Consider the following 15,007-nt stretch of genomic DNA (forward strand, 5'->3'; position numbering starts at 1 on the left):
GACAGTGCTCATGGGGATGCTGCCACTGGTCCCATCCATGAGCTCCTGGGGCTGCAGCCCTGCTGCCTGTGGGTCTGCCTGGTCAGCCATCACTGGTGGCTACACGTCATCCAAAGCACCTGGGATGATGAGCAGTGGCTGGAGTCCTTTTGGATGACTCAAGCCATTTTACAGGAACTCCTTGATCAGCTCTCCTGCACCTGGAGTGGCTGGCCTCCACCATGTGGCTGCCCCTCCCCATGGAGACCTGGCTGGCCATCTCCCTGCTCAAGTTGATCACATCCACCAGCCTAGGCTAGGTCAGCCACCTCTTTGGCATGGGCAACGTGACCACTGGGGAGGCCACTGGGATGTGTTGGAACACACTGTGCTCTGGGTCCATTACCTCCTGTAGGTGGTGGCGGGGTTCCATGCCCTGGGCTTCCCCAGTGTATCAGAGCCTTGGACAGGACCCATATCCCCATCACCTGCCCACTCTGTAGTGACTGCCCCTAATACAGCTAGGGGGGCTTTCACTCCATCATGCTGCAGGCTGTCATTGACCACTGTGGGACCTTCACCATGAACACTGGCTGAGCTGGCAGTGCCCATGATGCTTGCATCTTCTGGAACTCTGTCCTACCAACACTGGTGAAGAGGTGGGTGCTTCATGCCAGGGGTGCTGAACCTCCAGCTGAGCATGGTGGTGGCCCTGCCCCTCCTCATTGGGGACCTTGCCTACCCACTTCTGCCCTGACTCATGTGGTCAGCTGAGCCAGCTGAACTTGGCCAGCTGAACCCCCACTAGGCACACTTCAACTGGTGCCTGCGCTGGACCTGTACACTGGTGCAGTGCACCTTTGGCTGCCTGAAGGGATACTAGTGCACTCTCACTGCCCACCTTGAAGTCACAGCCCCAGGTCATTGTTACAGCCTGTGTGTTGCATAACATTTGCAAAGCTTGTGGAGAGCTCTTCCATGAGACTTGGTTGGAGGAGGCACAGTGGATGGAGGATGCCTGGCATTAGTAGTGCCAGTTACGGTGGCAGAAACAGCAACGGACCCCCACACGAGGCCCTGGGCGACCTGTACACCCGGCAGTGGGGGTCAGAGTACTTGGTACGAGAGGCAGACTACCTTCTCCTGCACTCTCCACTGTAGGGCACGTGGACAGTCAGCCCTGGACCTCAGCCCCACTGCACATCCCCAGCACCAAGCTCACTGTGGACCATTTTCTCAAAAGCACTTTATTCCTTTCCACAAACACAGACCCCATCCCCGCCTTCCTATTGAACAAGAGTCCCTCCCCTCTCCCTCATTCCCTCTCCCAAACCACAGAGCCCTTCCCCCTTCTCCACCAACACACAGAACTCCACCATCAACCACCCCACTCACCACCATTAAAGTACCCTATTCCCCATGTAGAGTATGTACAGTGCTCTGCGTACCCTCCTGGGGTGGGACACAGTGGGGTGGGGGTGCCTAAAGGGAAGAGCTCAGGGACAGACACCCAGCTCCCTGGCTTCTGGCTATACCACCATAGGTATGAATGCTGCAGTGAGGCTGGTGGGCAGGGGGCCAACCCAGGGGTGAAGGTGGCCACTGCTCTGACAGTGTGGCTGGCTCCTCCTCCTGCAGTGAGTTGCCTGAGCCAGCATGGTGCACACACAGTGCTGATCCCATTGTGGGCAGCTCCTGCTCTGGGGCCACATGGACAAGGGTGGGCCCAGGAGGGGTCCCGGTTGGTGGGGGAACTGCGGTGGGTGCCAGGGAAGGGGGACCTAGTTGGAGGAGGTGCCACTGTACCTCAGGCCAAACCCACTGGCAAGCTTGCAGATGGGCAGCAAGCAGGGCAACAGGCTGGAATAAGGTGACTGCCAGGGCTAGGATTGTGCCCAGCACCCCACAGCCCTCCTCCGTGGCCTCCACTCTCCCAGGAATCACAGCAGTCTGCTGCTCCTGGGCCTTCACCATCCTGTTGAGAAGGATGATGTGGCTCTCCTCGAGGACCATGAGCCTGTCCCAAAATGCCTGGTCTCTCTCCTGCTCACGCACAACACCCTCTGCACATCAGACCTGTGAGTCTGCCAACTGCTCCTCTGCCATGGTGACCTGCCAGTCCAGCAGCAGGGTCTGGTCCTGAGCCCCCCTTGCTGCCAGAGCTGGTACATACAGAGGGTCCCAGCCAAGGCTGGCAGTAACTCTGATGGCACATCCCTGCTTGCAGCTGGTGGACCTGTGGAGCCAGGAAAAAGAGGTTGTTTGTGAGAGTTTGCAACATTTCTGAGATAGCACGAACTATACCAGGGGGCTGTGCACTGCCCAGCCTCAGATCGGAGGTCATGTGCACACAGGTGCCCAGGGACCATGATAAGTCAGCCAGGCAAGTTCTGGCACAGGTGGCCACCAGCCAAGGCCCCCCATCCCTGCTTACTCCACAGGGACAGGTGGCCCACTGGGTGCTTGCTGCAGGCAGCCTGGGTTCCTTGCCCCTTTCCCAGGCCAGGACAGGCCTGGCTCTTGGCAGCACCTCCTCCAGGCCAGGCTGTCTCCTCTGTTGCTGCTAGGCTCACAGCACCTGGGCTTGTAGAGTAAGGGGCTCCCAGCTGGTTGGGCAGCCAGTGCCTACCTAGCTGAGGGGACACTGGCTGCTCAATAAAGTTTTACATTGCCTTCCACCTCCCTGAGTGCTGTGAGGGGAGTAGGGGAGGGAAGAGAAGACTCAAGGGGAGCTCATCTAGGTTGGGTGGGGGGAGGAAGGGCAGGGGCAGAGAGAGGAGAGGAAAGTGCTCTTCCCAGTGCAGGGCTTACTAGGTGGGCATGGCAGATGTGCCCAGTGGCCCAAATCTGTCCCCACTGGCAGCAACAACATGCAGCTCCTGGCAGCATCCTGGATTGCAGGGGCACAGCATCTGGCTGGCCAGACAGGGCCGCCCTCTGGGAGGAAGCTGGAGCTCATGAGGACAGGCATTGACATCCCTTGGCTGGCCTCCTGGGTCTTGAGGAGCTGGCAGGGCATTCACTGGTTTGGAGTGCTGGAGCTGCTGGACAATGCTGGAGTGGGAACTGTGGCAGGAAAGGCTCCTGGTGCCCTGAGGCGCCCTCCTCCACTGATGTCTCATCACCACTGCCAGGCCACAGTGGAGGCTCTGGCAAGCTGCCCATCCTGGAGGACATGGTACAACTCTGCCCAGAGTCCCAGGGGATGAGAATGTGGTCCAGCTGTCACATAAAGGGCATGATCCTGTGGGCAGCTCCTGACCAGTGGTTGTGGTTGGTGACACTGACCCACTGTGTTTGCAGGGCCTTGACCTTTACACAGCACTGGTCATTGCCACACTCCCACGTGGCCCACCAGGTCCTCACAGATGCGGGCGTTGGAGCGTGCACACTGTGCAAACTGACTCTGGACCTCAGCTTCACTCCACAGTACAATGAAGTCTGCAGTCTCATTCTGGGACCAGTTACGCCCCTGGGTGGTGGTGTGTGGCATCAGGGTGTGTGGCTGTCTTGACAGCCCTTACCTATTCTAGGGACTCCAAAGCCATCCGTAGCTGCTGCTACAACATAGTATGCCCTTTCTGGCCGTTGCTCCTACTGCAGCAGTGCAGTGTCTATGCATCTGGCTGCTGCTGCCACAAGAGCAATGCTATGAGGCTGCTTCTGCTGCTGTGGCACAGACTCTGCATGGCTGAGTGCACAATTCTGGTGCCCTGAGTAAGTTGATGCCTGGGGCTGATGCCTTGCTTACCTAACCTTACTTATGCTATTGCTGGCTGCAGGAAGGGCGTTTTGTATGTTGATGGAAAGTGCCACTGTAATAGGATAAGCAGTGCTGAACAGAAAAGTTAGGGGCAGAAATTATACATAAACCGGTATAAGTGATTGGAAACTGGTTCAGATCTGTAAGACAACAGAAGTTCAGTCGCATTAACCACTTTCAAAATGGCCGAAACTGGTTTAAGATAAAGCTGGATGGATGTAGTATCAGACTTAACTGATTTAGGTTAAATTGGTTTATTGAACTTCTGTCCCAGATCTGCTCCAGATTCAGGTTAACTCACAGTCCCCCAGCTTCCAAGGATTCTTTGCATCTCCCTTGCAAGCCCCACCATGCCAGGTGCATGGGCTAACCTTGGCCCAAGCTGTCTGCTAAAGTCAAGCAGGGAGACATTCTCTAACACCTGCCTGGCTTCTGACCTGTGCCACTGCAGACATGTGGCTGCCTTTCTGGAACCAAAAGTGAATGTCTGTTCACTTGCTTATTGGTTCAGTCTATGCAGCTCAGACTAACCTGTGAAGATTGAATATATTTAGCCTTGGGCTATTTGACTATCTATACTTAGCCAAGGGTCAGATTTCAGGAAGAACCTTGCTTGATCTGGCACTTGCAGTTCAGAGGTAAAACCTGATGGCCAGTGACACCAGGCAAACATAGATCTTTCAGCATGCAGCTGCAGTTTCCCAATAAAGATCTCTTTCCTACAACTCTGCCTGCTCATTGCATTGCTTACTGCTAGCAATATCAGAGCAATCAGAAACAAGGGGTCAGATCAACCCTTCTTGTAAAATGCATACACACACATTATGGAGCTTTCTCTAGATTGTTCTGTTGTTAATGGGCAGGTCTCATTTGAATGATCATAAAAGAGACACTGAATCTCAATGCTATCTCGAGGGTCCCTGCTTCCACCACAGAACTTTGGCAATGTGGCTTTGGGGAGTCTTGTTGCCAGGTTGGTTTTTTTTTGGTCACTTGCTGGCAAGCTCAAGAACATAAATTAATACAGGCAAAGAAAGGGATTTTTGTTTTGTCACTGGCAACATTTCCTTGTGTCAATTCAAGTGGAAATGTTTATTATTTTGATTTGTGCAGTCTCCAAACAGACATGACAATAACCACAGATGTATCTTCTCCATTGCATTAGCTTAGTAGCTGTAATATCTGTAATACATGCATCTTTTATTAACTTTAGACCCTTTATTGAATGTATTATTTAAAACTCCACATCTGTGTGTGTGTGTGTGTGTGTGTATCTGGCTTTCTCTACATGGCTCCCAAGCCCATGTGTCTGAACTGCATCATTGTCTTGTCCTGTTCCTCTGCAACATACTCTGGTAAGTTTGGTTCCCACTACAAAGTTCCTATCATCATTACAGCTCCTTTTTATTTTTTTATAGTATCCAAAATAATTAGGGCAGCATTCTACTCGTCACCTCAGTAACATTTTTTTGGTCATCTATATGACTAATGGACTTAAATCAGGAGGAAGAGGCCTTCACATCTTCTGCCCCAATAGCTTAGTAACTAGGGCACTCATGATAAGCTGGAATCATGGGTTGTAACCCCCCCCTCCCCCCAATCAAGAGAGGGTTTGTATCTGGGTCGTCTTCACTTTGCAGGACAGTGTGCTAAAAACCATACCATAAATCTGGCATGATCAATCTGCCTCTCTAGTATTCCTTTTGAAACTAAGCCCTGGATAACCATGAATCATTTATTACCACAGCAATTTCTGAGTTATCAAATCTTAGACCTTCTTTTATCAAGTAATGTTCCAAATATTTTATTTAAACTAGAACAACTTTGCATTTGTTCTTAATCAGTTATATATTCTTTTCACAAGCACCTGTCCAAAACTCTTCTATCAGTCTCATCTTCACAGCAGTATATCATCTATATATCATTCAATACCTTTCAGGCTTTCAAATATCTGGTGTATCATTTTTCGATACACTTCAGAAGCTGAACAGATACTGAAAGAAACTTGAATAAACATGCACCTGCCAAAAGGTGTTTTGAATGTTCAATGTCTACAGCTTTTGTTATCCAACTAAATTAGCCAATATCTACTGCTGGAATTGAAGTTAGTGAAAATTTCAACTTTTGCCAGCTTTTTAGTATTTTTTTCCTACTACAAGCTATTGAAAATGCCCCCTTCTTATTGTTTTGTTTATTGCTGTTGGATCCAACTGAATTAATATTTCATTTTGCCCTGGTTTGTCTTCATTCACTATAGGATTGTCCCAATATGTAGGTCTTTGCACTGTTAACTTGCAACTGTTCCATACTGGGCAATTATTTTTTTACTTTATCCGTTAATGCCACGGTATGCATGTACTGCTTGTGAGTTTCTTTTGTTTTTTTCTTTATTTTACTGATTCTGAACTAAACAAACTTGACACATGTGGTAAGCCCAGGACAGCTTGTACATCAAACTCTACCACACATAATTCTAGCAATACTTTCTTATTCCAGTACTCACCATATAAATTGCATTTGCTACATACTTGCAATTTTCTCCCTCTGGAGGCTATTAACCTAATACTAGAGATGTGAAATGGTTTGTGTTGTATAATCTGTGAGGCAGCGGACTGGCTTGTATCTCTGTGTCAGTTTTATAATTTGCTATTTTGTGATCATTAACCTGAAGCAGAGGTATAACATGGCAGTTTTATGTCCTAGGCAGCAGCAGTAAATGGGTTAGCACTAGCTGCAGGTGATGCTGGTGCAGCTAGCTGGCAGCTCCAGAAGTGGCTATTTTTGTGTCCCAGCTATGTTAGCTAGTACCCAGGGTTACTGAGCCAGCCATGCTCCCCTTCCCCCCGCCAAGTTACACTGCTGACCAGAAGATTCATCTTCCATTCTCCCTTGAAAAGCTCAGTACTCACCATACCTAGCAAGCAACCAACCATGTGAGTTGCCATCTGTCCCTTTAAAGAGTTCAAATGTGTTTGCCCTGGAGCTTTTCCTTTCCAGATTTGCCCATTTTGACAAAATTATTGCTTTCACCACATTTTCAGCATTCTTGCCTACATGTAGGACAATTTCTTACAGAAAGGCTATGACTGCCTTTAAAACAATTTTTAATTGTCTTTGACCTCTCTTTTTTTCAAATTTCTCTTCATCTTAGACTTGTATTGGCAGCATGATGCCTTCCAGTCCCTGATGGTACTTCTGAAGATTTATTAAAGTTGGGTTTAGCAGGAAATACATACTTGTATTTATTCTGGTTCAGCCAATCCCTTCCATGGTTTTATTAACATTTCTTCTGCTCAGTTTATCCCCACAGCACATTCATTCTCTGCCCACAGTCTGGCACACAATGAGTCCGATGCAATGCCACACACAATGTGATCCGTAATGGGGAATTCGCACTGTTCCCCAAATGCATTAATTTGTGTTGCCATTTTTAGCTCAGTCACACACTGGTCTCTCTTGTCCCCTTAGGTCTGATTTCCAGTGAACAATATATGCCTAACAGCACATGTAACATTTTTCTTTGGGGCATTGCAGACCTCAAACTTATTCATTAAGATTTATATTATTTCTTTATCTGCTACATTCTCAAAATGAAAAGGATTAAATATGTCTATTGCTTCCTCACCTGCCGTATGAAGAAATAAGGCTGCTTGTAGCCATTAATCTTTTTTTTGTCTGCACCATTGCAATGCAGGACAATTCAAACGCTTAGTTCTGTTGTCTCTAGCTTTCTGTTGCATTTCTTTCAGGCACTAACTTTCCTGAAGGCTTTAGCTGGTTCCATTTTCTCCAGTTTTTGTTAAATATTTTAGAGACTGTTAATTAATATTAGACTTTTTCCTAGAGCGGAATACACACATACATACATACATGACATGACAGGGCAGCTAAAGTAGAGAGAGAGAGGAGAGAGAGACACACACACAGAGAAAAACTATCTCATTGCTTCTTCCTGTTCCCCTTTACAGCATATCCTGGAATTGGTTCTCGCTCCAGTATTACATTAGTTATAATTCCATCTCAGTTGGCTTAAAATTTAGGTAGCTTCTCTTTCCTGGATTCTTGGTCACCCATGATTTAAATGGCAACATGCATTGAGCACACGGTTTACATATTGCTGCCCCAAGACAGAGATGAAATGTTTTCTTTTTCTGCAAACACACAAAAAAATCCTTGTGAATGCTGAAGTGGAGTCATAAAGCCATGAGCTTGCAGTGGGAGTCAGACATGAAGAAACAGAGTTTGAATCCAGGTGTTACACATCCAGGCCCTGGATGTAGGCTTGCGTGCACTTCTGAGACACATTCCCAGGTACTTTTGCACCATTGGGGTGCCTTTGTGCCCCAAATCTCTCTCTGCAGTCTGCTGCTTGACCAATGAGAACCACCTGAGATATGTCAGAGGCTAACTACTTGACTTATGGTGCCTTACGCCCACTTGTCTTACTCAGGCCTTGGCAGCCCATAGCAGAGGGGATTTTGCCACCTAGAAGGATCACACTCTTGTGCTCCTTTCCATAAAATAGGCAAATACTTTGGAATCACAAGTATCAGTTACATCAAATGATTTATAAAAAGACAACAAAAAGTATTTTTTAAATAAAAAAGAAGAACAAGCATAAGAAATCAGTAACCTTGTGTTGAGATACAGACAGAGATATCAGAATGAACAAACAAAATATCAGAACAATAGCCTGTTCTTACCTTGCACGTAAATCCAAGGATGCAGTCACTAGCCAGCTTCAATAGGTTAAAGAGCAAAACTTGCCTGTAACCTTTCTGTCATGGCCTTTTGCAAGGTTTCCTGTCAGCTTCTTTTCTCAGCCTGCTCTGCTTAGGTTAAGGGACTCCACTCTCCCCTGTACCCATGCTTTTGAAGCTGGCTTAAGTACAGTAACTTCCTACCTGCAAAAAGTGAATGTTTTCCAGACTAAAAGATTTTCTTGATCTTGTTAAGACCACGAGAACATGCACATCCTTTCAGAAACACAGATTTCCTAAACCAATATATTATCTCTCTACTCCCACGGTTTGACCAGCCAGATATTTTGACCCTTTCTTTTAAACTGTAAATTCAAGGGTGACAGTAAACAACTCACGTCAAATGCTAATGCCAAGCCATTACTGTTTTTCATCCATCCGAGGTGCCAAAGAAACTAATTGTTTAATACTTGAAAATCATTATCATATTGTGCAATCCTGATCCTATTACAACCTATAAGAAAGGCATATAAACAAAAGGACAATAAGGCTAAATACAGCTTGAGGTTACTTTTACATATAGACTACACACGCCACAATACTAAAATTAACTCAAGAAATCATGCAAGATACCCCGCAAACTCCCAGTTCTTGAAACTAGGCCATTTTAAACTTTACACCTGAGGTACGTGTTGTGTATAAATCTGAGGTATAACTTAAATATTTGGCACTATGGGTAGCATGGGCTTGGAAGGAATGGGCTTTTACCTCTTTGCACAGGGGCTTTTGCTTCAGTGCAAGGTCCCTGTAACAGGGCGCATGGCTCAGGGGCAGGGGCAGGTTGTTGAAAGAGGATTTCCTGCCTGCCTAAGAGGACTGGGCTAGCTAATGGGGATGATTGCATGGCCCAGAGGAAGTTAAAAGATCCCAGGAAAGGGAGTTGAGGGAGAGAGGGAAGGTGGAGGTGCTGAGGAAGCAGCACAGAGCTGGAGCTACTCTCTTAGGGTCTGGGAAAGGACTATAGGGTTTAGTTTAATCTTTCCTTGTTTATGTACTTGCTTGTTTCCTGCGGGGACAAGCTTGTTCTAGGGAAAATAAAAGCTGCACTGTGAAAATGATAACCTGCTACAGTCTATGAACACAGAATACTGCTGCTGCAGTGGTGGTAGTTTTCTGGGGGCTGCTATTCTGGTTTCTCTTCTGAATCAGCACTCAGGGCTAATGCCTTCCCTGCTCCCCACTAATTATGTTACTGGTGAGAATACATTGGGTCAGATTCCTTACTAATGTAAGTCAGTGTAGCTCCATTAATCACAGTGGACCTATAGCTGATTTATATCAGCTGAGGATTTGGCCCAGGGGTGGGAAAAATATAGCCTGCGGGCTGGATCCTGGCAAAATTAAGAGATTTTGTTTGGCCTGCAGTAGGTCCCTTGGTCTCACCCTACCATCCCTAGGCAAGCAGTGAGGCTAGGGCAGCCCGGTGGCTGTACTTGCTTCCTGGCAGCCCCAGCAGTGATGGGGCCTTCCAGCTGTTGCCACTGCCAGACTTAGGTCCACTCCCTGGGCACCCTGGCCCATCTTCCCCACCTCCACTCCCAGGGCTGAGCGACCTGTGCAGGCAGGGTTTGCAGTTGGTTGGATGGGATGAGGCCACAACATTCCATCTGGACAGATGGGGAACAGTGTTCAGGAGCAGGATGGATGGGTGAGGCCAGGATCACTGGGCAGGATTGTGGTGAGGTGACAGCATGAGGTTGGGGCTTGGGGCAGAACTGTGATCTGCTCCCCACATGGCCCTGAGGCTGGTGTGGGTTCCATGGGAAAGGACATGTGAGAAGTGGATCGCAGCTCTGCCCTGGCCCCTGGCCCCATGTTGTCACCACTCCAAAATCCTGGATTTGGCCCCAGACGCTGCTCCCTACACACTCAAGGCCCCATCCCATCAGCCCTGCCACATGCCCTGCCTATGTGGGTCTTGGCTAGCTTCCATGGGGACCCCAGGACTGCAGGGCAGTGACAGCAGGGCAGTAACAGAGCCATGATCTGATCCCTGAACTCATTGCTATCCCTGTCCCGTGATTCCAACCCCATATGCTGTTTCCCTCCTGGATGCTGCTCCCAGGCCACACAGGAAGTTTTGGTGAGCTGTTGTGCATGGGGGGAAGAAGGGGAGGGGATTGATCTGGCCTGCAACAGCTCACCCAAACTCCCTGTGTGGCCCTTGGAATCCAAAAATTGCCCACCCCTGACTCAGCCCAAGTCAGGACAGATTCCATAATTGGCTCCAATCTTGCTAAACAATTGTTGTTTGTTCTGCTTTTTATAAGTAAAGAAGGACAGAGTCAGCAATAGCTAATTACTTATGGGCAGTCTTGCTAAACAGGTTGAAAAATAAATGAACACAGGGTGACCTTCTATTATTTCCTGGTCACCTAAATCAGGGTTTCTCAACCAGTGGGATGCGAAGGGCCTCTAGGTGGGACTTGGGTTGTAGCAGTGAAACCAGAAGTGCCACAGCGGGACAACCCACCTGCTACCTAGAGGTATGTAGAAAAAACATTTAAATCTGTGTCTATGGCCAAATCGCCAAATCTTTCTGAATCGATTCAGAGGGTTTCAATTCAATTTGAACAGATTAAAGGGTCCTCTGATTCAATTCAGATTCAGAGATTCGGCCACCAAATCGGGCCGAATCTCCACCGAATCGAATCAGGGACTGAAGCTTCACACAGCCCTAGTAGGCAACCTTTTCCAGATGTGGACCAGAATGATCCACCCCAGGTCAAAGGAAGGGGGCAGGTGGGTGCAAGGATCTGGCTGCCACCACCATTTCTCTCTGCAGTGGTGCAGGGAGAGTACCTGATGCTGAAACCCCCTGCCACTAAATGCCACTGTAGCCTCACATCATTGGGCTCGATCTAATGGCTCCATGGCACACAGGTTACCAACTCCTGTAATAAATTATCCTGCTACATTGGCATGACAAAGTGGGAAAGCTCTCATTCTTTGGGACCAAGTTATATCTACTATATCTTGTAGATAAAAAAGAAATCTTTAACCTCCACAAAATTTAGTCAGATGGCTTTCCTGAACTCTACATATATTTTTGCTACATCAAATAAAACATCCCAAATGCCTTTGGATACTAAGAAAGAAATGCAGCAAAATAAAAATATTGTCACCTGTGAAAAACAATGGCCCAGCTGGACTTTTAAACATGAGTCATGTCTTTGAATTCCCTATTAAATTATCTTAATCTTTCTGAAATGTTTTGCCATTTATCTGTCCATTTTAAATGGCAAATTCTACAGACTAGGGACTCTCTCTCGCTTTAAATAAAGATTTGTACAGAATATAGTAGTAATACGCTTCTAGGCCTTTTGGCTCAGATCAAATGTAGTTCATTTTCTAATTAGACCAGGGGTAGGCAAAATATGGCCTGCAGGCTGGATCTGGCCCACCAGGCCATTCTATTTGGCCTGCAGGGCCCTTAAAAAATTTAGAAAATTAATATTTATTTGCTGATGGCTGCCTGTCAAAGATGACAGGAGCCAGGGGCAGTAGGACCAAGGGGAAGCTGGCAAGACCCAGCAGCCAGGCCAGCCAGCCCCATGCCCCAGCCCCTCCCCAATCTCCCACCTGGAAGCCTCTAGCCTGGGACCCTGGGGCAGGGTGGCAGGAGCATGGGCCTGGGTTGGCAAAAGCTCTGTAACTGGGCTGGCTCCCCACTTTCTCTGCTGGCATAGCTCAGCCTGGCTCCATAGACCCTTGCCTGCCCAGGCCCTGTGCTCCTGCTGCCCCACTCTGGGCCCCACTGGTGCTGGCCCTGGGATACCGGCATGGGCCCCATGCTCCCACTCAGCTGTTGTTGCACTCTACGCACCCGCTCACTGCCACTCCCCCCTCCATCACTGCTTTCACCACTTCCCTGCCCACCCGCTGGCCACTCCTGCACCACGTGGCTCCTGGCTGCATGGCTGGGCCGCAGGAGGATGGGGCCTGCACTGGTACCCTGAACCCAGGAGTGGGGGGGGAGGGGGGAGAAGGGACTCTGTGTGTGTGTGTGTGTGCATCTGAGCAATGAGGAAGAGACAGAGTGTGTGTATGTGTGTGTGCCTATATACAATGAAGGAGGGAGGTACAGCGTGTGCGTGCGTGTGTATGTGCACATGTACAATGAGGGATGGAGGGACAGAGCATGTGTGTGTGTTCCCAGGTGGTGGGAACAGGAGTGATTAACTCCTAGCCTGCTGGTCCCTGGGAAAAGTAACCGGAGGGACAGGCGAAGATTCCTTCTCCCATTCCAGGGAGGAAGAGGGGTCCTGGTGAGCCAGAGTCCCCTGTACTTCATCAGCAGACACCGAATGTCTTTACCTTGAGTGAAGAACCTTCTAAATTATTGTTACCCCAGACTGTGGCATGTTCAGTTATCCGCGGGTTGGTCTGAAGATAAAGGATCAATTCAGGAGCAACTGATGGCTGAACATACCCGACCCCACTCGGGGTAGACCTCGCAGGTGAGAAGAGATTATCCTGGGGAAGATTACAGGGACCAGAGCCCTCTCAGGCTGTGGATGTGGTAAGGGTGGGGTAAAAGGGAGGTTTGGAGCCCCACGAAGAAAGACCAGGGCCACAACCTCTCTGGGACTGAAAGGGCATTGCCTCCCCATCTATCAACATCAAAGTCATGGCAGACGAGTAGGGGCAGTCCTCAGAATCATATAGGTGGCCCTAGGGGGCGGTCTCACCCTGACGTCGCTAGGGAGGAAGGCACCAACCAGAAAGGGACTGAAGCCTTACAACACCTACCAGCAACAAAGTGAAATAAAACAGACCCCCAATAAATAAATCTCTGGGTTTGCTACTCTCCTGTGTGGCATCAGATTTATGCCAAGAATACTCTGATGAAATCAGAGAAATTACATAATTCAAAACCAGGAATAACGCATTTCTTTTGCCTTTCCCCCAAAACCTAATTCTCTACTTCCTCACCCAATGTGCACTCATTTATTCCATACAGAGTGAGTGCCAACTGGTGACAAACCTTAGTCAGAAGAGGTTTTCTGATACCTGTCACTCATTTGCTACAATTGTAAGTGAACGCACATGATGGAAGACAGAGTAAAATCTGGAGTTGTGTCTAATCCTGCTCCCTGAGAAATCAATGGCAGAATCTCCATTTCTTTTGACTAACAATCAGAATTGAGCTATAAATATTAGAAAACAAAATGTGGAGAATTCCATTTTGTATCCCCATAGTTCATCCCTAACACAAATGAAATGAGTTTGGCCTCATCTCTTTTCCTATAGTTTGAGCCATGAATTTGTTGAAGTGCTGTTGTTAACTGAATGAACATAGTGCAGCTGTATGTAAGGAGTAAAACAAATAAGACAAGATGATTAAAAAGATGCCTTCTTGCTGAAACAGACCAAATCACAGCATGCCACACGATTACAGAACTTGACAGTAAAACACTAATTTGCTTCTTTGAATGATGCAGATTCAATCAATAAATCTCCAGCTATCACAGAAAATCCTTCAGTGAAATAAACCAAACCAGAAAATCAGAATTTGCTCTTCCTTCCCTGGAACGTTAGAAACATTTAAAACTTTTTCTCTGCTGTATTATCCTCCTGTGCTCTTGAACCTGCACGCAACATTTCTTGCTTTTATCTTCAGTGAATAAAGAAGTTGCCTTTCCTATGCAACCCGTTGCTTAGAAATGTTGCTTTAGCAAATTTAGAAGAATCAAAATGACTCAAAATATTCATAAAGGCTCCATTTGATCTTTTCTTCCATACACAAGTTAACTTTAAACAACTGAATCACTACTGTGTGCCTCTGATTCAGCAAGATAATACAACATCCACAGAAAGTAGTCTTACCAAAAATCAAGTGAAAGTTAAGCACATGCTTTAAGTACTTTTCTGAATCAGGGTGTGAAACATATGTACTTCACTCCCAGCCCAATGCGCTCTGTTCCATGTTGGATATAATTAGGGACCTACCAAATTTGTGATTTTGCAATTTTTGCAGAAACCACAAATTTGATAGATCCTCTGTGAAAAAGCCCAGTCCCCATGAAAAAGTGTGGGGACTGAAAAAGCTGCAAAATGGCCAGCAAGCAGGGGCAGGGATAGGAGGGAGTTGCAAACCAAGGTGGGAAGCCCTGGTGCCCTGAAACACAGGGGAGAGGGAAAACGGGGAAGAGGGGGTGGATTTTCACAGCAGTGTATGGCAGCTGCCTCAAGACTCTGATTAACTGAGGGGCTCCGGAAGTCCCGCCCCTCCCTGGAAATTGACAGATGGACAGCTGTCAATCTCCAGGGACGGGCTGGACTTCCTGGATCCCTTGGGCAATCAGAGATGTGGGGGATCCTGCTACACTCCACCACAAAAATGATGCCCAATGCCATGCCATGGCCATGAAATCCAGAGGCAGCTGCCATGAATTAGGTAGGTCCCTAGATGTAATCTGTATGGCATGGTCCCCGTAAATTTGTAGCCAAGGAGTGGAGGAATGCTGTTTTCTGTGGTCTGTGGTAATGTAGATGACAGTGC

This window comes from Alligator sinensis, unplaced genomic scaffold, assembly GCF_000455745.1.
Source record: "Alligator sinensis unplaced genomic scaffold, ASM45574v1 scaffold428_1, whole genome shotgun sequence".
Taxonomy (NCBI): Eukaryota; Metazoa; Chordata; order Crocodylia; family Alligatoridae; genus Alligator; species Alligator sinensis.